The 24059-nt window shown below is 36.5% G+C and overlaps 1 protein-coding gene across 2 annotated transcripts in view; it reads right to left on the reverse strand.

Annotated features, from left to right (window-relative positions):
* The window catches only part of HPSE2 (heparanase 2 (inactive)), a 792642-nt gene that overhangs the window by 763034 nt on the left and 5549 nt on the right, over positions 1 to 24059 (reverse strand). The window lies entirely within an intron of this gene.

The following is a 24059-nucleotide window of genomic DNA, read 5'->3' on the forward strand; positions in this document are numbered from 1 at the left end:
AGACGGGTGGATCACGAGGTCAGGAGATCAAGACCATCCTGGCTAACACGGTGAAACCCCGTCTCTACTAAAAAATACAAAAAACTAGCCGGGCGAGGTGGTGGGCACCTATAGTCCCAGCTGCTCGGGAGGCTGAGGCAGGAGAATGGCGTAAACCCGGGAGGTGGAGCTTGCAGTGAGCTAAGATCCAGCCACTGCACTGCAGCCTGGGTGACAGAGTGAGACTCCATCTCAAAAAAAATAATAATAATACAATGAATGAGCTGAAAAATGCAATAGAGAGCCTCAACAGCAGAACTGATCAAGCAGAAGATAGAATCAATGAACTCAAAGACTGGTTATTTTAAAATATATAACCAGAGGAGAAAAGTGTAAAGGAATGAAGAAAGTTTACAAGATTCATAAGACAGCATCAAAAGGACAAATTTTTTAGGTATAAGAGTTCAAAAAGGATAAGAGGAAGACTAGGAAAGAAAGCTTATTTTAAAAAATAATAGCAGAATATTTTCCAAATCTAGAGAAAGATATAAATATCCAGGCACAGGAAAGTCAAAGATCTTTAATCAATTGCAATCCAAACAAGACTACAAGGTATTTTACAATCAAACTGTTAAAAATCAAAGATAAAGAGAGAATTCTGAAACCAGCAAAAGAAAAGAAGCAAATGACATATAAGGGAGTTACAAAAAGGCTAGCAGAAGACTTCTCAGCAGAAACTTTACAGGCCAGGAGAGAGAAGGATGGCATATTTGAAGTGCTAAAAGAAAAAAATACCCAATCATGAATACCGTACCCAGCAAAGCTGCCTTTCTGAAATAAAAGACTTTCCCAGACAAATAAAGGCTAAAGAACTCATCATCACCAGACCTGTCTTTTAAGAAATGCTAAAGGGAGTTCTGAAAGAAAAAGATACTAACCTACTAATGTATAAAACTCACTGGTAAAAGTGAGTCAAATTCAGAAAAATACTGTAATGATAGTATGTGAATAATTTATATCTTTAGTGTAATGCTTACAAGACAAAATTACTAAAAGTACTAAAAATAATAATGGCCATAATAAAGGAATCTTAACAATAAAAGTTTTTAAAGAATATGCAATATACAAAGATATAAATTGTGACATCACAAACATAACATGTGGAGGGAGTACAGTGAAGGTGTTGAGTTTTTTATGTGATCGCAGTTACTACAGTTTTAAAAAGCCTAAAATAACTATATTTTTATGTAAGCTTCATTCTGAATACAAAGCAAAAACCTATAGTAGGTATAATAGCCACTCCCCACCGTATTCACAAGGGATCCAGTTCAAGATCCCCAGTAGATGCCTGAAACCACACATAGTACCAAACCATATATATATAAAATACATATATATAATATATATATAACGTTTTCTCTTATACATACATACCTATGATAAAGTTTAATTTATAAATTAGGCACAGTAAGAGATTAACAATAACTAATAATAAAATGGAACAATTATAACAATATACTATAATTTATTATAGTATAATTATATCATAATATAAGAAGCTATAGTATAATAAAATAGTATTATAACAAATTATACTATAATAAAATTCAAATTTGTGAATGTTTTCTTCATCTTTCTCTCTCTCTCAAAATATCTTATTGTAATGTACCATAGTAACTGAAAGTTCAGAAAGCAAAATGATGGATAAAAAGGAACTATTGTACACAAAAGATCAAAAAGGTATCAAAGCAAAACACTATAAAAAAATCACGTAATCAGAAATGAAGACAAGACAGGAAGAAAGAAACAAACAAAACTACCAGAAAATGTTAACAAAATCTCAGTAGTAAGTCCTTACCTATCAATAGTTACCCTGAATATAGATGAATTACATTGTCCAATCAAAAGGCATTAGAGTGGCTAGGTACAGTGGCTCATGTGTGTAATCACAGCACTTTGGGAGGCCAAAGCAGGCAGATTTCTTGAGCCCAGGAATTTAAGACCAGCCCAGGCAACATGGCAAAACCCCATCTCTACAAAAAATATAGAAAATTAGCCAGGCAAGATGATGCGTGCCTGTAGTCCCAACTATATGAGAGGATGAGGTGGGAGGATCACTGAGCCCAGCAGGTCAAGGTTACAGTCAGCCGTGATTACACCACTGCACTCCCACCTGGGTGATACAGTGAGATCCAGTCTCAAAAAAAAAAAAAAAAAAAAGACATAGCGTGACTGAATGGATTAAAAAACAATACTCAACTATATGCTGCCTACAAGAGATTTACTTCTCCTTTAAGGACACACAGGCTGAAAATGGAGGGATGAGGAAACCTACTCCATGCAAAAGGAAACCAAAAGAGAAGAGGGGTAGCTATAACTTAGATCAAGTAGACTTTAAGTCAAAAGCTGTTAAATGAGACAAAAAAGGTCATCAAACAATGATAAAGCAATCAATTAATGAAGAACATATAATGGTTATAAACATCTGTGCAACAAACATTGCAGCACCTAAATATATAAAGCAAAAATTAATATACCTCAAGGGAGTGATAGATAAGTACAATAATAGTAGGGTACTTCGATAACCCACCTTCAGCAAGGGACAGATTATCCAGAGAGAAAATTAATAAGGAAAAACTGGACTTGAACAATACTACAAACCAAATGGGCATAACAGACATATATAAAACATTCCATCCAATAGCAGCAAAACACACATTCTTCTTGAGCAAATACGGAAAATTCTCCAGGATTGGTCATATATTAGGCCACAAAAAAATCCTAACAAATTTAAGAGGACTGAAATCATAGCAAATATATTTTCCAACCACAAGAGTATAAAACTAGAAACTAGTAACAGGAGGAAATTCAGAAATTTCACAAATACATGGTAATTAAACAACATGCTGCTAAATAACCAATGGATCAATGGAGAACTTAAAAGGCAATTTTTAAAATATTGTAAGACAAATAAAAATGGAAACACAATATACCAAAACTTATGGGAAGCAGCAAAAGCAGTATTAAGATGCAAGTTTATAGAAATAAATGCTTACAGTGGAAAACAAAAGATTTTAAATAACCTAACATTATGCCTGAAGGAACTAGAAAAAAAGAACAAACTAAGCCCAAAGTTAGTAGAAGGAAGGAAATAATAAAGATCAGAGCAGAAATAATAAAATAGTGACTAGAAAAACAACGGAAAATATTACTACAACTAAAAGGTATTTGTTTGTTTGTTTTGAGATGGAGTCTCGCTCTGTCACCCAGGCTGGAGTGCAGCGGCATGATCTTGGCTCACTGCAACCTCCATCTCCCGGGTTCAACCGATTCTTCTGCCTCAGCCTCCCAAGTAGCTGGGACTACAGGCGCATGCCACCATGCCCGGCTACTTTTTCTATTTTTAGTGGAGACAGGGTTTTACATATTGGTTAGGCTGGTGTCGAACTCCTGACCTCGTGATCCACCAGCCTCAGCCTACCAAAGTGCTGGGATTACAAGCATGAGCCACTGCGCCCAGTCTAAGAGCTGTTTTTTGAAGATAAAATCAACAAATCTTTAGCTAGACTAAGAAAAAAGAGAAAAAACTAAAATAAATAAAATTATAAACAAAACAGGAGGCATTATAACTTGTACCACAGAAATACAAAGATCCTAAGAAACTACCAAGAGCGATTATATTCAAGCAAATTGAATAACCTGGAAGAAGTGGATAAATTCCTAGACACATACAACCTACCAAGACTGAATCATGAAGAAATAAAAAATCTGAACAGACCAATAATGATTAAGGAGATTGAATCAGAAAAAAAAGGCCTCTCCTCAAAGAAAAGCCCAGGATCCGACAGCTTCCCTGCTAAATTCTACCAAACATTTAAAGAACTAATACCGATCCTTCTCAAATGCTTCCAAAAAATTGAAGAAGAGGGAATACTTCTGAACTCATTTTATGAGACCAGAATTACCCTGATAATGAAAGTCAGACAATGATACTACAAGAAAAGATAATTATGAGCCAATATCTCTGATGAATATAGTTGAAAGATTCCTCAACAAAATGCTAACAAACTGAATTCAACAGCACATTAAGAGAATCATTCACCATGGCCAAGTAGAATTTATCCCAGGGATACATGGATGATTCGTCATACACAAATCAATAAATGTGTTACACCAATGGGGACAAAAAACTTATGATCATCTCAACAGACGTAGAAAAAGCATCTGACAAAATTTTACACCCTTTTATGATACAAACTCTCCACAAATTAAGCATAGAAGGAATATACCACCACACAATAAAGGCCATATATGACAAACTCACAGCTAACATTATACTCAACAGTGAAAAGTTGAAAGCTCTTCTGCTAAGATGAGGAATAAGATAAAGATGCCCTCTCTCACCACTTCTATTCAATATGAACTGGAAGTCCTAGACAGATCAATTAGGCATAAAGAAGAAATAAAGGCATCCGAGTTGGAAAGGAAGAAGTTAAACTGTCCCTCTTTGCAGACATAATCTTATATCTAGAAAACTCTAAGATTCAACCAAAAAACTGTTGGAACAATATACAAATTCAGTAAAGTTGCAGGATACAAAATCAGCATACAAAACTCACAAGCATTTTTGTACACTAACAATGAACTATGCATAAAAAAGAAATGAAGAAAACAATTCTATTTATAACAGCTACAAAAAAAGTAAAATACTTGAGGAATAAATTTAACCAAACACATAAAAGACTCGTACACATAAGAGCTATCCCATGTTCATGGATTCAAAGAATAAATATCATTGAAATATCCATACTGTCCAAAGAGATCTACAGATTCAATGCTGTCTCTAACAAAATCCCAATTGTATTTTTCATAGATTTAGGAAAAAATCCTAAAATTCATATGGAACCCCAGAAGACCCCAAACAGCCAAAACAATCTTGAGCAAAAAGAACTAAGCTGGAGGTCTTACACTACCTGATTTCAAAATATACAACAAAGCTTTCATAATAAAGAGAAAAAAAATATGGTACTGGCATTAAAAAATGACACATGTACCAATGGAACAGAACCAAGAGGCCAGAAATGGAGTCACACATTACACTCAACTGATTTTTGACAAAATTGCCAAGAACAGGCAATAGGGAAAAGACAGCCTCTTCAATAAATGGTGTTGAGAAACTGGATATCCACATACAGAAGAATGCAATTAGACCTTTATCTCACATCTTATATAAACATCAACTCAAAATGGTTTAAAGGGTTAAATTTAAGACCTGAAACTATAAAACTATTAGAAGAACACATACAGGAAAAGCTCCATGACATTGGCCTGGGCAATAATTGTTTGGATAGGAACAGGCAACAAAATAAAAATTTGACAAATGGGATTACATCAAATTAAAAAGCTTCCGAACAGCCAAGGAAACAATCAACACAGGGAAGAGACAACCAAAAAATGAGAAAATATTTGCAAACCATACATCTGATAAGTAGTTAATATTCAAAATATATAAAGAACGTAACTCAATAGCAAGAAAACAAGTATTTTTAAATGGGCAAAGTCATTTCACAAAAGAAGATGGACGAATGGCCAACAAGTATATGAAAAAATGTTCAGTGTCACTAATGATCAGGGAAATGCAAATTAAAACCATAGTGGCATCATCTCACATCTGTTAGAATAGCTATTATCAAAAAGACAAAAGATAATAAATGTTGGTGAGGGTGTAGAGAAAAGGAACCCTTGCATACTTGGTGGGAATGCAAATCAGTAGAGCCATTATGGAAAACAGTATGGAAGTTCCTCAAGAAACTAAAAATCCAGCAATCCCACTACTAGATATATATCCATAGGAAATGAAATTACTATGTCAAAGAGATAGCTGCACTTTCATGTTCACTGCAGCATTATTCACAATAGTCAAAATAAAGAACTCACTTAAGTGTCCATCAACAGATAAATAAAGAAAATGTGGTATATATACATATATAACAGAAGATTATTCAGCCTTAAAAAGGAAGGAAATCCTGTCATTTGCAATAACAGGGATGAACCTAGGGGACATTAGGGTAAGCGAAATAAACCAGGCACAAAAAGACAAATACTACACAATCTCACTTATATTTATGAACCCGCAGAAGCAGAGAGTAAAATGGTGGTTATTGTGGGGCAGAGGGTTGGGTATTGCTCAAAGGATACAAAATTTCAGTTATAAAAGAATACCTTCAAGAGAGCTACTGTACAACATGATAACTATGGTTAGTAACAATATTCTGTAAAATCGCTAAGAGAATCGATTTTAAGTGTTCTCACCACAGAAAAATTTAAAAGTATGTGTGGTAATACATATGTTAATTAGCTCCACTGAGCCATTCCACAAGGTATACATATTTTAAAACATCATATTGTAAATAATATAGAATGTTTTTGTCAATTAAAGAAATAAAGTGCTTTGCAGAGGGTAGATTCTCAAGAAATGCTTATTCCCTTCCTTTCAAAGAAATTAGGGCCACTGACTCCAATTAGGAGGTCACCATTTTAGCATAAGGCCTGGAATAGGACAATAACAGACCAAAGGCAAAGTGAGAAATACCAAAAGCAGTTGAACAGGTAGGAAAGAGAATTGGCACTGTATCAAAAAAGCTTCATTATACTTGAACTAAAAGAAACATTCTCTTACAGAAAAAACTGAGTCTCAAAATAAGAATGAAATTTTTTTTCTATCTTAAGAAAAAATAAGACTTCCAAGGTAAGTCCAAAATGCAGAGAAGAGAAAAAATACCCTTGGAATAAAATATTCTGGGTCATTACACTTCAACAAGAAGAAAAAAAAATTCTCTAAAGAGTTCAACATTGATGATCTGCTTCATAAACAATCTCTGATAAAGAATCATACAATTATTATAGAGACCACCTCTAGCCATAGGTTCCATCCGTCTGTGTCCAGGATCATAATGTCCATGACCAAAAGAAAGCATTATCATATTTCACTGAGCATTTGGCAAAAAAACAAAAAACACCATTTTCTTTGAGGCATTCACACCCACACGCAACTTCAGTTTGAGGCATATATCTTATGCAGTGTCACTGTCAATTCCCAGAGCCATTAAGAGGCATAGAAGGCTTATGTTCTCCCTTGAGTATTTGTGCTCTGGGTTCACCTTTTTAGTAAAAAAAAAAAAAATTCAAATGAGGCATTAAGAATTATGTACCAAGTCAAACTGCCCACCAATGGGCAGAGGTGGGGGAGCACAGATGTGAAATCCTGGCTCTGTTCCTCATAATCTATGTAGCCTTATGCAAGTCTGAGCCTCAATTTCCTCTTCTACAAAATGGGAATAATAACAGAATCTATCTCTCAGAGACATCATGAAAATTAAATGAGATATTATCAAATTAAAAAACATTTGTTCTTGAAAGGACATGCTCAAGGAAGTAAAAAGAACCCACAGAATGAGGGAAAATTTTTGTAAATCATATATTTGATAAAGGACTTATATCTAGAATATATGAAAACTCTTACAACTCAAAAATAAAAAGACAAATAACTGAATTTTAAAAGGGAGAATCTGAAGAGACATTTCTCAAAAGAAGATATACAAATGGTCAAAAAGTACAGGAAAAGATGCTCAACATTATTAGCCATCGGAGAATAAAAATCAAAACCATGATGAGATACCATTTCGCACCTACTAGGATATCAAGAATCAAAAAGAGAGCCAATAATAACAAGTGTTGGCATGGATGTGGAAAAACTGGCACCCTCATACCCTGCTGGTTCAAATGTGAAATGGTATAGCCATTGAGGGAAACAATTTGTCATTTTCTCAAAGAGGATAGAATTACCACATGACCCAGCATATATTCCTACTCCTTGGTGTATACTCAAGAGAAGGGAAAACATATGTCCACACAAAACTTGTATACAGATTTTCATAGCAGCATATTCATAACAGCCAAAAAGTCCATTAAGCTAATAAATGGTTAAATGAAATGTGGTATATCCATACAGTGGAATATAATTTAGTAATAAAAGGAAATGAAATACTAATAATGTGCTACAACAAGTATTAACTTTGAAAACTCTATTAACTTGAAGAAGACAGTCACAAAAATGGGATCTAATTAAGCTAAAGAGTGTCTACACAGCAAAAGAAACTATCATCAGGGTGAACAGGCAACCTACAGAATGGGGGAAAATTTTTACAATCTGTCCATCTGGCAAAGGTCTAATATCCAGAATCGACAAGCAACTTAAACAAATTTACAAGAAAAAAAACCAACCCCATCAAAAAGTGGGTGAAGGATATGAACAGACACTTCTCAAAAGAAGACATTTAAGTGGCCAACAAACATGAAAAAAAGTTCAACATCACTGATCATTAGAGAAATGCAAATCAAAACCACAGTGAGATACCATGTCACACCAGTCAGAATGACGATTATTAAAAAGTCAAGAAACAACAGATGCTAGTGAGGCTGTGGAGAAATAGTAATGCTTTTACACTGTTGGTGGGAATGTAAATTAGTTTAACCACTGTGGAAGACAGTGCACCGATTCCTCAAGGATTTAGTACCAGAAATACCATTTGACTCAGCAACATCATTGCTGGATATATATCCAAAGGAATATAGATCATTGTACTATAAAGACACATGCACACACGCATATGTTTACTGCAGCACTATTTACAATAGAAAAGACATGGAACCAACCCAAATGCCCACCAATGACAGACTACATAAAGAAAATATGGTACATATACACCATGGAATACTATGCAGCCATAAAAAGGAATGAAATCATGTCCTTTGCAGGGACATGGATGAAGCTGGAAGCCATCGTCCTCAGCAAACTAACACAGGTTCAGAAAACCAAACACCGCATGTTCTCACTCATAAGTGGGAGTTGAACGAGAACACATGGACACAGGGAGGGGAACATCACACACCAGGGTCTGTCAGGGGGTTTGGGGGCGAGAGGAGGGCGAGCATCAGGACAAATAGCTAATGCATGCAGGGCTTAAAACCTAGATGACAGGTTGATGCAGCAAACCACCATGCCACATGTATACCTAGGTAACAAACCTGCACTTTCTGCACATGTATCCTGGGAATTTGAAGTAAAATAAAATTTTAAAAAGTCAGTCACAAACGACTACATGTTGTTTGATTCCCATCAATATGAAACATCCAAACTAAGCAAACCAATAGAGACAGAAAGTAGATTAGTGGTTGCCTAAGGCTGGGATGGAAAAGTTACGAGGAAATGGCCAAGGAGTGAGAGTTTTCTTTTTGGGCTAATGAAAATGTTCTAAAATTGACCATGGCAATGGCTGCACAACTCTAACTCTAAGAAAAGCCACTAAATGGTAAACTTTAAATGGTATGTGCATTGTATAGGATGTGAATTCTATCTCAATAAAGCTGTTTTTAAAGGAAGGTTAAGTAAGACAAATACTTGTAAAGTGTTTTGCACAGTGCCTAGCACCTTGGAAGTGCTCAATAAATGTAGTCTGATAATGTTGCTGATATTGTTGCTACTTCCAGAAGAAAATACGTTTAATCTAAAAAATGTTTGTCATGCATGTAATTGATGAGAGTAACCTGGTCCTTTAATCTCAAAATTATAAAACCATTCTGAAATGCAGAGGAAGCTTTAAAAAATCTCAGCAATAGTCTAATAACCTAAATTCTTTCCTTTTTTTTTTTTTTTTTTTTTTTTTTTTTGAGACGGAGTTTCACTCATTGCCCAGGTTGGAGTGCAGTGGCATGATCTTGGCTCACTGCAACCTCCACCTCTGGGGTTCAAGCGATTCTCCTGCCTCTCCTGAGTAACTGGAATTACAAGCACCTGCCACCATGCCCGGCTAATTTTTTGTATTTTTGGTAGACACGGGGTTTCTCCATATTGGCCAGCTTATCTTGAACTCTTGACCTCAGGTGACCTGCCCGCCTCGGCCTCCCAAAGTGCTGGGATTACAGGCATGAGCCACTGCACCCATCCTAACCTAAATTCTTATAAACATTTACAACAATCAGAGACAATAACAACTGTAAATTTGTCTGGTGACACTTGTGAAGTCCTCCTCAACTATCTCAGGTAAAGTTTACTGCTTCTTCCTCTATAATTTCTACTATATCATTATCTAATCTATATGTCTTTTTTTTCCACTAAAGTGTAAGTTCTATCAGGACAAGACAATGTCTCATTCATTTTTGTATCCTATAAGGACAGCAAGTGTAATGCTGATATATAGTAGGTGCTTAATTGAATGAACATGTATCTGTGAAAATTCATGGTTATCTTATCATTTCTTATCTATCTGAATTCCTGTTTCAGCCCCCTTTAAGAAAGGAAGAAAGGGTTTGATAACTGACCAATTTAATTACAATCACATCTTTTCCTAACAGATTAAAACACCTGAACAAGTGAAGTTTTACTAGTTTCACCACAGTCTTGAACTCCCAAGCATTCTCAAGAATAGAAAAATAACCCATAACAGTTTATTTAAACCCTAGGAAAGCCTATGATAGCCCTAGCAAAACACTGAGAAGTTGATATAATCAGCCTGTGATCCCCACCATCACTAAAGCAAAATGCAAGGGCAGCCCCTCCCAGCTCCCCATGTTGTTTCTGCCTTTCCGTGAATATTTTCTCCTCTGGTTACCATAAGTAGTAACATTAGTATCTAGTACCAAGCTTTGCTGTTGCAAACTTCCAGGTAATGCCCTCCTCCTGATTAGAAATTCGCCATCTTATTTCTTTTTTTTTTTTGAGACGGAGTCTCGCTCTGTCGCCCAGGCTGGGGTGCAGTGGCCGGATCTTAGCTCACTGCAAGTTCCGCCTCCCGGGCCCACGCCATTCTCCTGCCTCAGCCTCCCAAGTAGCTGGGACCACAAGCGCCCACCACCGCGCCCGGCTAATTTTTTGTATTTTTAGTAGAGACGGGGTTTCACCGTGTTAGCCAGGATGGTCTCGATCTCCTGACCTTATGATCCACCCACCTTGGCCTCCCAAAGTGCTGGGATTACTGGCGTGAGCCACTGCGCCCGGCTGCCATCTTATTTCTTACCAGATACCCTGGTGATTCAAATGCACATTAAAAGTTTAGGCATTTTTGCCTTAAGAGCTGGCTGTGCCTGGCTTTAGATTCAAGCTGGCTATATTGGGATCTAGAGTTGAACGCCACTACAGACCAGCTGAAGTGCATTTGGCAAATCACTTCACCCAGAGGGTCTTACCCTGTGTGCACTTTAGAACTACCTGGGGAGATTTTTTAAAATCACAATGCCTAAGCTCCACCCTAGAGATTGATTGAATTGGCCTAGGACCCAGTTTTTGTTGTTGTTGTTGTTGTTGTTGTTGTTGTTGTTGTTGATGTTGTTGTCGTCGTCCTGCTGCTGCTGCTTGTTCGTTTTTGAAACAAACTCTGTCACCCAGGCAGGAGTGCAGTGGCATGATTATGTCTCACTGCCTCACACTCTAAAGCAATCCTCCCGCCTCAGCCTCTCAAGTAGCTAGGGCTACAGGTGTGTGCTACCAAGCCCAGCTAACTTTTTGTTTAGTAGAAACCGGGTCTCCCTATGTTGCCTAGGCTGATCTCAAACACCCTGGCCTCAAGTAATCCTCTTGGCTTAGCCTTCCAAAGTTCTGGGACTTCAGGTGTGAGCCACTGTGCCTGTGCCCAGTATTTTTTAAAGCTCCCCTAGCTAATACTAATGGACAGCTAGAATTGGGAACCACTGATTAACTTCTATAAGCTTCTATCAAATGGGACAATTAATAATACCTGCCTCGTGGGGGTGTGAAAACCAAATCTGATCACCTTTGAAAAGCTCTTGGTCCCGTACTTGTGACATTTAAGTGATCAACAAATGGTAGTTATTATTATAATACCTGGAAACTCGAAATGAATGCAACAGCAGGGATAAAAAGAACAGGCTCAGATTGCACTAGTCTGGTCTCATCCTACAGGTAGGTAACTGCCACATTCAAAGAATACATTATCTCCAAGGACAAGTTTGCCCCTTACCTGACACTCTGAGTTTCCTTGAAGCTTTCTGAAGGAAACTCAGAGTGTCAGGTAAGGGGCAAACTACCTCTGCAAGGTGTCAGAAAGGCCAGCACCTTCATTTGGAATTTATTGATGGAAGGTGGGGAAGCATGATTTCAGCAAGTCTGTAACACAGGAAATCCCCCTTACCACACCTTCCTGATTTACACTGATTCTTGATACACACCACATGTGTCCTCAACTCTCTTTTCCCTCCCCCTAAGTTTTCAATCATTCTGTTCCACATTTAGGTGATGAAAACTTAAAACCTGTGGTTATAACTTCTATGAGAAATTTCATTTTGAAAGCTTGCTAAATTTCAACTTTATTGCCATGAGAAAAACAAAAGAAACAAAAGACCTCAGTCATTCACTGACACAAAAACCCCAAGTGAAGACATTTCATGAGTGTAAGTTTTCTGCTGCAAGTTGTTGAAAATCCTGACTTTTGGACAGGGGTGCCATTCATTTGCTTCTACAAATGTTCTATGAAACAATAGCACTTATTTTTCTAATAGTTTTAGGTTACATGTTTAGTTTCATGTATGGATTTTAATTTGGCTAAGCCCAGCCTGTAGATCCTTTTGAATCTACATCTCACAGGATTTACCCTAAGTCTACTTTTCCAAGGAGATTCGTAATGGCCAGGCAAATAAGTCCATGATCTGCTTTTCTAACAATTACAAAGAAATAAACACCCAGATGAGAATAACATACTTATCAGGCCACTGAGAGATAACCAAAGATTTACCTCAATGGTGATTATGTTCATTTTTTAAAGTGTGCATGGCTTAGTGACTAAGTCACCAGAAAGCTCAAGTTCTTTATCCACTCCTCTGCTTATTCACTATGGGCCTCCTCTGCAGTAAAGGAAACAGACTCTTCCTCCCTCTCACTGGGTGCAGTGTGATAGCTAATGAGTGTCTGCATTTCAAAGGCTTTTAGAATCTTTTTTGAAGTTTCTGAAGTGATTTTGGTATCCCACAGACTGCTCTCAAATAGTGCTCCTATTCTCTGGACTGGTTTCTTGGGTTCGGGACCTGCTGTAAAGGGGGTCTGGGATTCAAGTCCTAAGTCTCCAAGAATGGCATTCTACAGCTTCTTCAGGAGTCTGTCAATGAATGACAGTTCAAAAACATGGAAGTAAACGCACCCCTGCACAGATACAAGCACACATGGCCTCTCTCAGAAACTCTAGCCTCCCAGAGAACCTGTTTCAGATTGGCCCAACCACCCCCAAAACACAAGTACCTACCCCAGTTCACTTCAGAGGAGTGGAGGGATTACTTTTAGCTGTTAAACTTCATTTAAGAATGTCATGCTTAAAGGTGTAAGTACTGAGTTCTAATCCCAGCTCTCCTACTTAAAAGCCCTGTTACTTTGAGCAACTTCCTTGAGTCTGTTTTCTCAGTTATAAAATGGAGATGCCAATTTAAAATAAGATTACTGTACTGTGAAAATCAGAGGAGTTTTTACAATCTTTAAATATTACAAATGTAGAGTGTAATTATTTTTCTCCTGAAAACAACTGGCTAGGGAGCTATTAAAAAATGGTGACCTTCTTCTGCCTTCTTTATTCTCTTTCTAACTAAACATTATCCGAGGTATTTAAAAATCTTTCTCTGTGAGCTGACTAGTATTCAAATTCGCAGAGCACCTTTAACGAGATGAGTGATATTCAAAGAGAATCAAAAATTCCTGAGCCAGGATTTCTTACAAATGACATAGTGATATACTATTTCAGCCAAAAATCAAAATAATGTTAGTGTCACTTTCTATCTGCATCCAAAACTTTACAAAGCACTTGTTTTATTAAAGGATATCATATTTTGATGCAAAAGGTTTTGCTATCGCCATTTTTGTGACACTTACCCAAAGAATGTACTATAGTTAAAAGGATTAGGATGGATAATGGTGTTTAAAGAGATGTTACAGGGAAAGAATTAATTGAGATCAGAGAAATATGATACTACAGCACAAATAACAAACAAATAACTTGTTAAAAAAAAAGTACCGATGAAAGAGAATAAACAACAGTTCCTCTGCATATATTCTTTACCCACTGAAAAGCAGACCATAATTACCAACTATAAGGTTATCTAGACAAGCAAGTTTTATAACAATGTGATTCTATCTATATACTTTAAAATGTATATACTTCTGTGTGCATAGCAAATGATCCGAAAAGATACGTGTCAGACTGTTGAAAGTGGTTATACCTATGGAGTAGAATTGGGGATGGAGGCCAGGTGTGGTGGTTCACGCCTGTAATCCCAGCACTTTGGGAAGCTGAGGCAGGCGGATCACGAGCTAAAGAGATGGAGACCATCCTAACCAACACAGTGAAACCCTGTCTCTACTAAAAATACAAAAATTAGTTGGGCGTGGTGGCGCGTGCCTGTAGTCCCACCTACTCTGGAGGCTGAGGCAGGAGAATCTCGTGAACCCAGGAGGCGGAGGTTGCAGTGAGCTGAGATTGTGCCACTGCACTCCAGCTCCAATCTGGTGACAGAGTGAGACTCCGTCTCAAAAAAAAAAAGTAGGGATGGAATATAAAAGGAGGTTTTCACTTTATTTTTTTTCCTTGACGGAGTTGCACTCTTGTTGCCCAGGCTGGAGTGCAATAGCTCACTGCAACCTCCACCTCCCAGGTTCAAGCGATTCTCTCGCCTCAGCCTCCCAAGTAGCTGGGATTACAGGTGCCTGCCACCCCGCCCAGCTAATTTTTGTATTTTTAGTAGAGATGGGGTTTCACCATGTTGGCCTGGCTGGTCTCAAACTCCTGACCTCAGGTGATACACCCGCCTCAGCCTCCCAAAGTGCTGGAATTACAGGCGTGAGCCACCACACTTGGCCAGCTTTCACTTTTTATTTGATGTACATATTATTTAATGACAGTACTCATGTGCATGCAATACACTGATAATAAAATAAATAAAAAGCATAAATCTGTAAAAGTATAAGAAGTTAAGCAAAAACTATAGTGGAAGAGAGGTTATTAGCATATTAGCTACCAAATCATTGAGAAATAACCAGTCAACAAGTACTTACTGAAGAGCTACTACATAAAAGGCACTTTACTAGATTGTAGAAACTACAGAAATGTTACAATCACTACTCTCGCAGTGCCCTATAATCTAGGAGTAGAGCCACGTTTACATGAACATTCACAAAATACCTGAGAACATAAAGCAGAATATGAAAATAGCCACAAGAGTGATTTTCAGACAATAAGTATTTTAGAAACTCAGGCTCAATAAGTGTTTCATAAATGAATTAAACACTTTGAGCTAAGATAGTAAAGAATCATAGAAAAGGAGGACAAACTTGAGCAGGGCTTTGAAAAGTAGGCAGAATTCAGAAATGGGTAGAATGTGGCAGAGAGATGATGGGGTAGAATATCCAGAGGGTTAGAAATGAAAAGAATGTCAGAGAGGGTAGAAGTAAAGTAAAAAGCTATACCATCTGCTTGTGAATAAACAGGTTCCTATAGGGAGGCAGAGAGAAGAAGCTGGCCAAGGAGAGTAGGCTGACTGTAGGGAGCCTTGGAAAGCTCAAAAACTTAAGCTAGCAGACAAGGGATGTCGGTGAAGGTTTCGAGCTAGGGATGACAGGAGGAAAGTGGAGCTTCAGAAAGGTTAATCAGACAACAAGATGGAGAGAGGCTGATAACAGGAAACCCAGCTGAGATGCTACAGAACAGGTGTGAGGTGTCCAAATCAGATGAAAATAGTCACAGGGGAAACAACAATAATTATTATTTAGCCCTATTTTCAAGCAAACTTTCAAACCAGACTCCAGTTAATATAAAGGCCTTTCCTCTTGGGGAAGGGCCTTTGAAGCTGACTTGGTAGAGGAATGAGAAACACTGTGCTGCTATGTTATAATAGGGGTAAATGAAAATCACCAGCTTTGGAGAGAGACTGTCCTGGAGTCAACCACAGCTCAGCCATTTACTAGTACAGTTACTTAACCCCTGAGACATTTTGCAGACTATATAACCTCTTTGTTCCTTGATTTCTTCATTTTAAGTGTCTATGGCTGTGTTCTCCACTTGAATTTAACAAAATCTCAGTTCAAACAGAAAGATAAGGGAAAGAGGTATGAAGAAAAGGCTTTCTTGAAATATCCCCCTTATCAGTTCCCTTTTCTCTTCACAGGACTTCATTAGGCTTAGAACTTGAAGGAAGAATAAGTCAGAGTATGGTTCAGTGTATAAGTAAAAAATAATTATAAAATTGCCCAGTAATTTTTTCAAATATTCTCAAAACTGTCCAATAATTTTTTCAAATATTCTTATTTCTCTTTTTTCCTGAAATTTCCCTTACGTCAATAACACCATTGATCCATTTCTATTATTCCCTTCAACGCATCTGCTTCCAAAATATACCTCCTTCCCAGAGAAACTACAAGTCCTTTCCTACATTGGATCAGTTGTTCTATTCCTTCAACATGTCCTAAAATGTGACAATCATTTCTTTCCATTGTTCATGTGTCTTCCTGCAGTTATCATTCTCTGTTTTACCTAACAACTATTTGTGTCATAACCCACAAGATCTTTGAATATGTTCATGGGACTATATTCATGGGAAGGCCTATGGCACACATTTTTTTAATGCTCCACAATGGTCAGTTTAGGGGTTTTGGAGCCAGACAAATGAAAGGACTAATAAATAAGACAATGCATGATTAAAAGATTGTATCCCTCTCTTATCTAAGCACGGTGAAGAGAGTACGGGACTGGGATCTAATCCTGGTTCTACCAACGATTTAATACTTCATAGCAGACGTTCCATTTAACCTTGAAGGTTTAATGACTGATATCACTGAGTCCCTGTAGCACAACTCATTAGCTAGGTAGTCTTGGGCAAATTGCTTAACCTCTCTGTGCCTTGGTTTCCCCATCTGTCAAATGGGGTAAACAGTACTTTCCTCATAGGGTTGATGGAAGGATTAATGTATTATTGCATGTACATTGCTTAAAACAGTACCTGGCATGTAATAAGCATTCAATAACATTAAGTATTATTATTATGGTTTTGTTATTACTATTATTGGGCTGCAGAGAAACATTCATTCTTCCATAGTATTTAAGAGATAATGTCCCAAATCTGGGCAGTTTACCTTTTCCCAGCTTTCTAACTTCACATTCCAAACCAAGTGAAAATAAGGTACTAGTTTAACCCCTAATTCCTTTAACACAAACATATAGATACATACATGCACCCATCTTTTCAAAATATACAGCATATATATTTCATTCTTCATTATTTGCTACACGATAACCAAAACACATATATTTAGCCTTGTAAATAACATAAATACTTTGACTTAATGTGTCTGTTCCATGCAGTATGATGATGGTTATGTCTATATGGGTTTTTGTATGTATAACAATGGCAGTGTATTTTTATTGTAAATTCCTAAGGACAAAAATGACCTGCTTAAGTCAGTCTGGGTACTTGGACTAAACTGGAGTACACTTTCAGAAAAGAATTTTAGAAAAAATTCAGAGAAAGATAGAAAGATTAATGGGTACTGACTTAGCAGAAGGTTTAATGAAAGATGGAATTTGAGCAGAGCTTTCAAGAACAGGTAAAATTTTCAATTTCAGGGGAGAGGGAGATGTGTGTTCAACATGGAAATTATAGTATATGTAAGTGGAGAGGTTAAGAACTAAGCAAAGATTGGTATAACTAACTAAAGAGAGGACACTGGAGAGCACTATGAAATTTATATTTAATATATAAGATCACAGCACTCTTGAAAGTACAGTTTATTCCTCTTGATTGCCCCAATATCTAGCACTAAGTCTGGCTTATATATAATTGATAATCAAAAAACATTTATTGAATTGAGCAAAATTACCCTGTCTTTTATGATATCAGAGTGAAGAAAACTGAATGGAACTGAACTCAACTCAATCAGATCACGAAAGTCAATGGATAAAATAACAAACTTGTACAAGGTATGTAAACCCTGAACAGCACTAACCACTAGTCAAGAAGTATGTATTCACTTTGCCTAAATTACCGTTGATGAACCAGTTCAGGGAATGAAACACCAAATTCTCTCATTCTCATATTCATTCTCACTCTCTTTCTCTCTGACACACACACACACACACACACACACACACACACACAGCTCAGAGTTTCAAACTACCGTCTTATAGACTGAGATAGCTGAAAGCATGATTAAGGAACTAAGAAGTACCCATATTAAGATACTTAACATCGAATCCATTTTGATGAAGGATTCTCAGACACGGCTCCTGACCATAGGAGTCCAGATCACGTGACCAGCAGGCTAAGCAAAACCAGAAAACTATTTGAAAGAAACTGTTTTTCTTCCATGAGGTCCCCATCCCATCAGTAGGGACTGGGAGAACAGGAGAGATAATGTAAATGAATTTGGCAGAAGAAATAATAATTTGGTATTGGCAAGAGTAGTACAGTTGCATTGTACAAAAAAAAATTGATGAATTTCCTTTTTCCCCAATACCCAGGTGGTAAATTATACAAATGTGGTCAGCATTAAAAGGTTTATTTACTGGTTTTTCTGATTCACTGAAATTAATTAAGCTACCTCCACAAGTAATGGACCAGTATTTCTTGGTCTGTACCACTTCTAGTAGTATGCACGTGGCCACAATGACTACATTGTGACTAGACATGGTGACTAAATCTTTCTAAGATACAAAATCAAATTTACTGGGATATAGTGAACTGCAGCTCACACCCAGGGCCTGCATACAAAATTTCAAAGGTATTACAGAAATGCATCCATTTTTATTTCAAAAGGCAGAATAAAATAAACATAAATAAAACTTCATAAACATACATAAAAACTTCAGGTGATTACTGATGCCTTTTAATACAATATGAAATTATATCAAATCCTTCTAAAGTTATTGGCAGACAAATTGTGAAATGCCAAGGATGAAGTTAGAATGAAGGCTTTTCTTGGGCCTACAATTCTCTCAAAACTGCTTTTGGCTGCTGCTGCTGAAGTGACAAGAAGTCAGTAGTACGTAATTTGACAATTACACCTAGGCCCCATTAATCTTCCCAGCTTCAGTGTCAAACAGGGGCCTGAAACTGGATGCCTACTCAATGAGTAAATAAATGCATATTATAAAATACTAGCCTGTTTTTACTCTACAAAAGAAGGAAGAATAACATAAAATAACAAGCAAATTTTAAGACCTTTTACTTTATAAAACTTGCAATGTAAGAATCTAATTAATAATTCAATTTTATTAATCTAATTAATAATTGCATTTTAAGCATGCTTTGTAACTCAAACCTTGACAAATGCAGTTATTATAACACAGTTTAGTTAGAGGGAGGGAATGAATGTGTCAAGTGATTTGGAAAGGGAAGATGGGACAGAGCAAGTGTCATGGAAGGCCCCTCTTGAAAATGTGTCCTTCCCTTCTCCAGTGCAGTAAAATAAGTTATAATAGCCTCTTTTTTCCTTTAGGGCCAATTCCATTTTACTATGCCTAAATTTCAAGATTCCCATAATCTGATCTGGATTTACCCAACCAACCTTTTCTCTCACACATGTACTTTCTTTTTCTTCTTCTTCGATTATATGTTTTGGAGTTAAGAAAAATAGATTAGAATATATTAAAACCCAATTTAGACATAATTCTAGCAATATGAACTTTGGGATAATTTCTAATGTACTTTATTTTCATATATTTTTCTTTAATTATAAACATTTCTATTTAACAAAAATGTGTAAATAGGCTTCTATAAAAGATATTTTGACATGGTTCTACCACATGAACTAAGATAATTTCTAACATACTTTCAGGGTGGTCTCCTTCCTGCCCAAATATATATGAGGATTTGCCTGATGCTCTTTCCCTTGAGTTGCATATCCTCTCTTCTTGTCTCTGTCTCTCTAAGGTCTACCTACCTATCTAACTCCACCTAAGGCTTACCAGCATCACTAGCATTCAACTCTACTTTTCTTGTTATACCCTGGCAAACTATTATATTCCACTTAGCACTTCATTCTAAATTGTCTTTCTATTTTTCTTCAGTTTTATCAGTGTTAATGTTGTCTCACCAACTACACTACTGGTTCATTGACAGCAGGACACAGTATCTTTTGAAGAATACAAGTCAGGTATCTTGTAGAGTATCCTCCAGTTTGGGTTTGACTAATGTTTTCTCATGTTTACTGAGAGTTACAGATTTGGGGAAAGAATATCACATGGTGAAGTGCCCTTCTCATTATATCATATCAGAGAATAATACATGATATCAATATGACTTATCTGCTGATGTTAACCATAGTCACTGATAAAATGATGTCTGTCAGTTTCTCCAGTGAAAAGTTACTATTTTCCCCTTTGGAGACTCTCTTCTTTAAATCCAACTCACACTCAAGGGAAGAAGAATTAAGCTCCACCTCCCAGAGGCGGAGAATTTGTGGACATATATTAAAACCACCACAATAATTAGTTAATAATATTATGAGAGAGATGCTTTAAGGCTATGCAAATATCCTCTTTTAAAGTTCCACCCACTAAGTTCAACACTTGATTAATGTATCTTGCTTAAAGCAATTATTACTGTTGTGTTCTAACGGTGATTTGGGATAGCATCCTTTATTTATTTTATATTCTGCCATTCTTTGGCATGAAACTAAACAGAGAGTAGATAATCAGTACATACTTATTAAATGTAACAGAATTTTAAAACATTATGTGAAAGAAAATGAGATAATAGAAGGTGGATAAGTTCAAGGCAAATATATATTTTGGCAGTTGTGCTATTCTTACACCATAAGTCTTGATTGATAGAAGGGGATTAGAAAGAAAAAGAATTAACTACTTCATCTGTGGAAAAGCTTCCTAGAGAAAAGAGAATAATAATAGTTATACAGTGTCTTAGAGTTTACAAAGTATACACACATTCATCATTTAGAATTTAGAAGCTCTCTGAAGAGAAAAATCTTCAGGAGATAAAGATAAAAGATATTTGAAAGTTGTGAAAAGGCACAGTTACACCAGGAATTGAAAAATCAGGGATAGAAATTACATTAGACTAACAAAGAAAAGCAAAAGTAAAGGCAAGGTAGAAACAGATACAATTTTTTTTTAAATGTAGTTCTAGTACAAGGCTTTAAACTGGGTGATAAAGTTAATTTAACACATAGCATAAAATCAAGACAACTTAGACAACCAAAGATAAAGAGCACATGATTAAAATCATGAAGAATGTCATTAAAAAATAAGCATCAAGAATGGACTGCATGGGAATATGTGTTGAAAGTGTAAAATGAATAGAAGCTTCATGTATACCTTCACTCATTTCTCCACTGGTCACCTCCATTTTCCCAGAGCCTTTCACAGTGTTTTTAACCTAGTATACACCCAAGAAAATTTGCTGAAGATCTACCATGTATCATAAAGGCTAGACATTGTGGATATACAATAATTAGATATGGTCTCTTCCTATAAAGAATTTGCATTCTAGATGGAAAGGTAAAATATATATATGTGTATATATATAAAGTTGAATGTATGTATATATAAAATTGAACGTGTATATATAGTGTATATATGTGTGTGTGTGTATATATATGTGTATATATATATGAAGTTAAATGGCAAAACAAGGCAGAAGGAGCCAAAAGAAAAGCATAAAGAGTAAAAGCTACAGCAGTCTAGAGAAAGAAGAGATCACTGTGGAATGACCTGTTCAAGAACATTTTTGTGCAAATAAGGAACATTTGCAATGGGCCTTCAAAAACTAGATGGGATGGAGTAAGCTCTGACTTGAGCCAAGAGAAAGACATTCAAGGCATATTCATATGCTAACTGAACAAAAGCATGGGGTTGAGATAATAAAGGTGCTTTAAGGAGACAGTGAACAATCAAGTTTGGCTGTAATAAAAGGTATATGGAAACACAGGGTAGCAAAAGTAAGCTGAGACTGAAATGTGAAAGGTTGTGAATGTCAAGTTGAGGAGTTTGAACATATTATGTAAGCAATCCAAAAATAACCATAGTTTTTAGCAAAAGAGTAACGTGATGAATATGACATTTTAGAAATATTAAGCTGGCTTTTGAGGTACATTAAAAAATGGTGTACGTCTTCATTAAAGATGCAGCTATGGTCTTAAAAAACATGCATACAAATAAACTACATTGAATATAATACAAAGAGGGGAACACTGGGAAAAAATAAACTTAAGAACAGAAGAATAACCCAAGATTTCTTTGTTGAGAGCAAGTAAAGCATAAACATAGAACAAAAAGGAAGTTATGCAACGGTAAGATTCCTAGGGTATAAAGAACAACTCTATTTTTACTTCTTCCATCATCACTATGTGTGTATGTAATTCAAGGTGCCTAAGCATAGAGTAGAATAGTTAGCTGCATTAAAGGAGTAACCAGTGAAACTCCCAAAGTGATACATAAACAGTGGTTTTACAAAGTTAGAGAAAATACAGTTGCATTAATGTGCTCAAAAAGTATTTGGAAAACAGAAGACACATGAGTTGTTAATTGCATTATTAATTCATGGGAAAACAAGGGGAACAACAAAATCACATCAGGGGCTGGGCACAGTGGCTCATGTCTATAATCTCAGCACTTTGGGAGGCTGAGTTGGGCAGATCACTTGAGGTCAGGAGTTCAAGACCAGCCTGGCCAACATGGTGAAACCCCATCTCTACTAAAAATACAAAAATTAGCCGGGCATGGTGGCACACACCTGTAATCCCAGCTACTCAAGAGGCTGAGGCACGAAAATCACTTGAACCCGGGAGGCAGAGATTGCAGTAAACCAAGATCGTGCCACTGCCCTCCAGCCTGGGCAACAGAGGAGACTCCATCTCAAAAAAAGAAAAAAGAAAAAAGGAAAAAAAAGAAATCATATCAGGGTAGCAATATAAACGGATTAACCAGAAGAGTGGAGGCTTTTTGCTCAACACTACAACTATCCATTCATTTTAACATTAGTACATAACAAAAGCCACCTTTGGTTCTCAACTCTGTTCCTTAAAGATAATTCTCCCTACATTCTCTCAATCCTCTCAAGTAATTCCATAAATCTACCTTGTGCCTTCTGCAAAAACTTCAGTCTCATGAAATCTTACTCACTCCTTAATCCCACTTTAAAACATTAAATATATATTATAAATTTGCTGACATTGTCGTTAATGAAAGTAAGAATCCTTACCTTTCTTATAGTGTTGTGCAGTCAAAAAAAGTAACTTACAAACATTACCTCTTAGAACCTTCAGAGAAGCAATGCACAGTAGGTAATTATCATCATCCACATGCTATAAACAGTAAGCCCCGGGCCACACATTCATAAGTGATAGGGCCAGGCCTGCAGTGCAAGCTTCCTAAGTCCAAATTCCATTTTCTCTTCACTGTATCATTCAGTTTCATAATGTGCCAGTAGGTATATCTTATTACTCAAAATGTATGTTGTTATTCTGTACTATGTTTAAGTAAATACATCTTTTAATAAGATGCCTTTATGCCCAAGTGCTTACTACAGGGCCATTTCCTAAGAAGGCTTAATTACTTTAAGATGCTCGTGATGATAACAGTTATCACTAGATGAAAAGGGACAACGGAAGCATAATGTTTTCAAAATTGCTGAGACTATACCAAGAACATTTTGCCTTGAATTCTGCAATGCAACATGCAACAACAAAGACAGTAGGGGTAATTTAAGGATATGTGAGCTTCAAAGGGCAGAAATAGGACATTCTCATTCTCTTTAACTCGGCTAAAGTCTCAAATACTGATATAGTTCAGAGCATCTTATTACTAGGAAAACATAAATCAAAAGGAGTTCAGCTAGGAGCAATAAAACAGATTAGTGTCTGGAAGGACTGACTTTAAAGAAAGTTTTAAAAGAATTAGATCCAGGTAGTCTAGATAAAAAACAGCTATGAGGAAACATTTTTTTTTTTTTTTTTGAAGCTAACACCCACACCAAAGGCAGAAATTATTTTGAAGATAGATGTCTAAAAAATGCAAACA

This window comes from Macaca fascicularis, chromosome 9, assembly GCF_037993035.2.
Source record: "Macaca fascicularis isolate 582-1 chromosome 9, T2T-MFA8v1.1".
NCBI classification, from domain to species: Eukaryota; Metazoa; Chordata; class Mammalia; order Primates; family Cercopithecidae; genus Macaca; species Macaca fascicularis.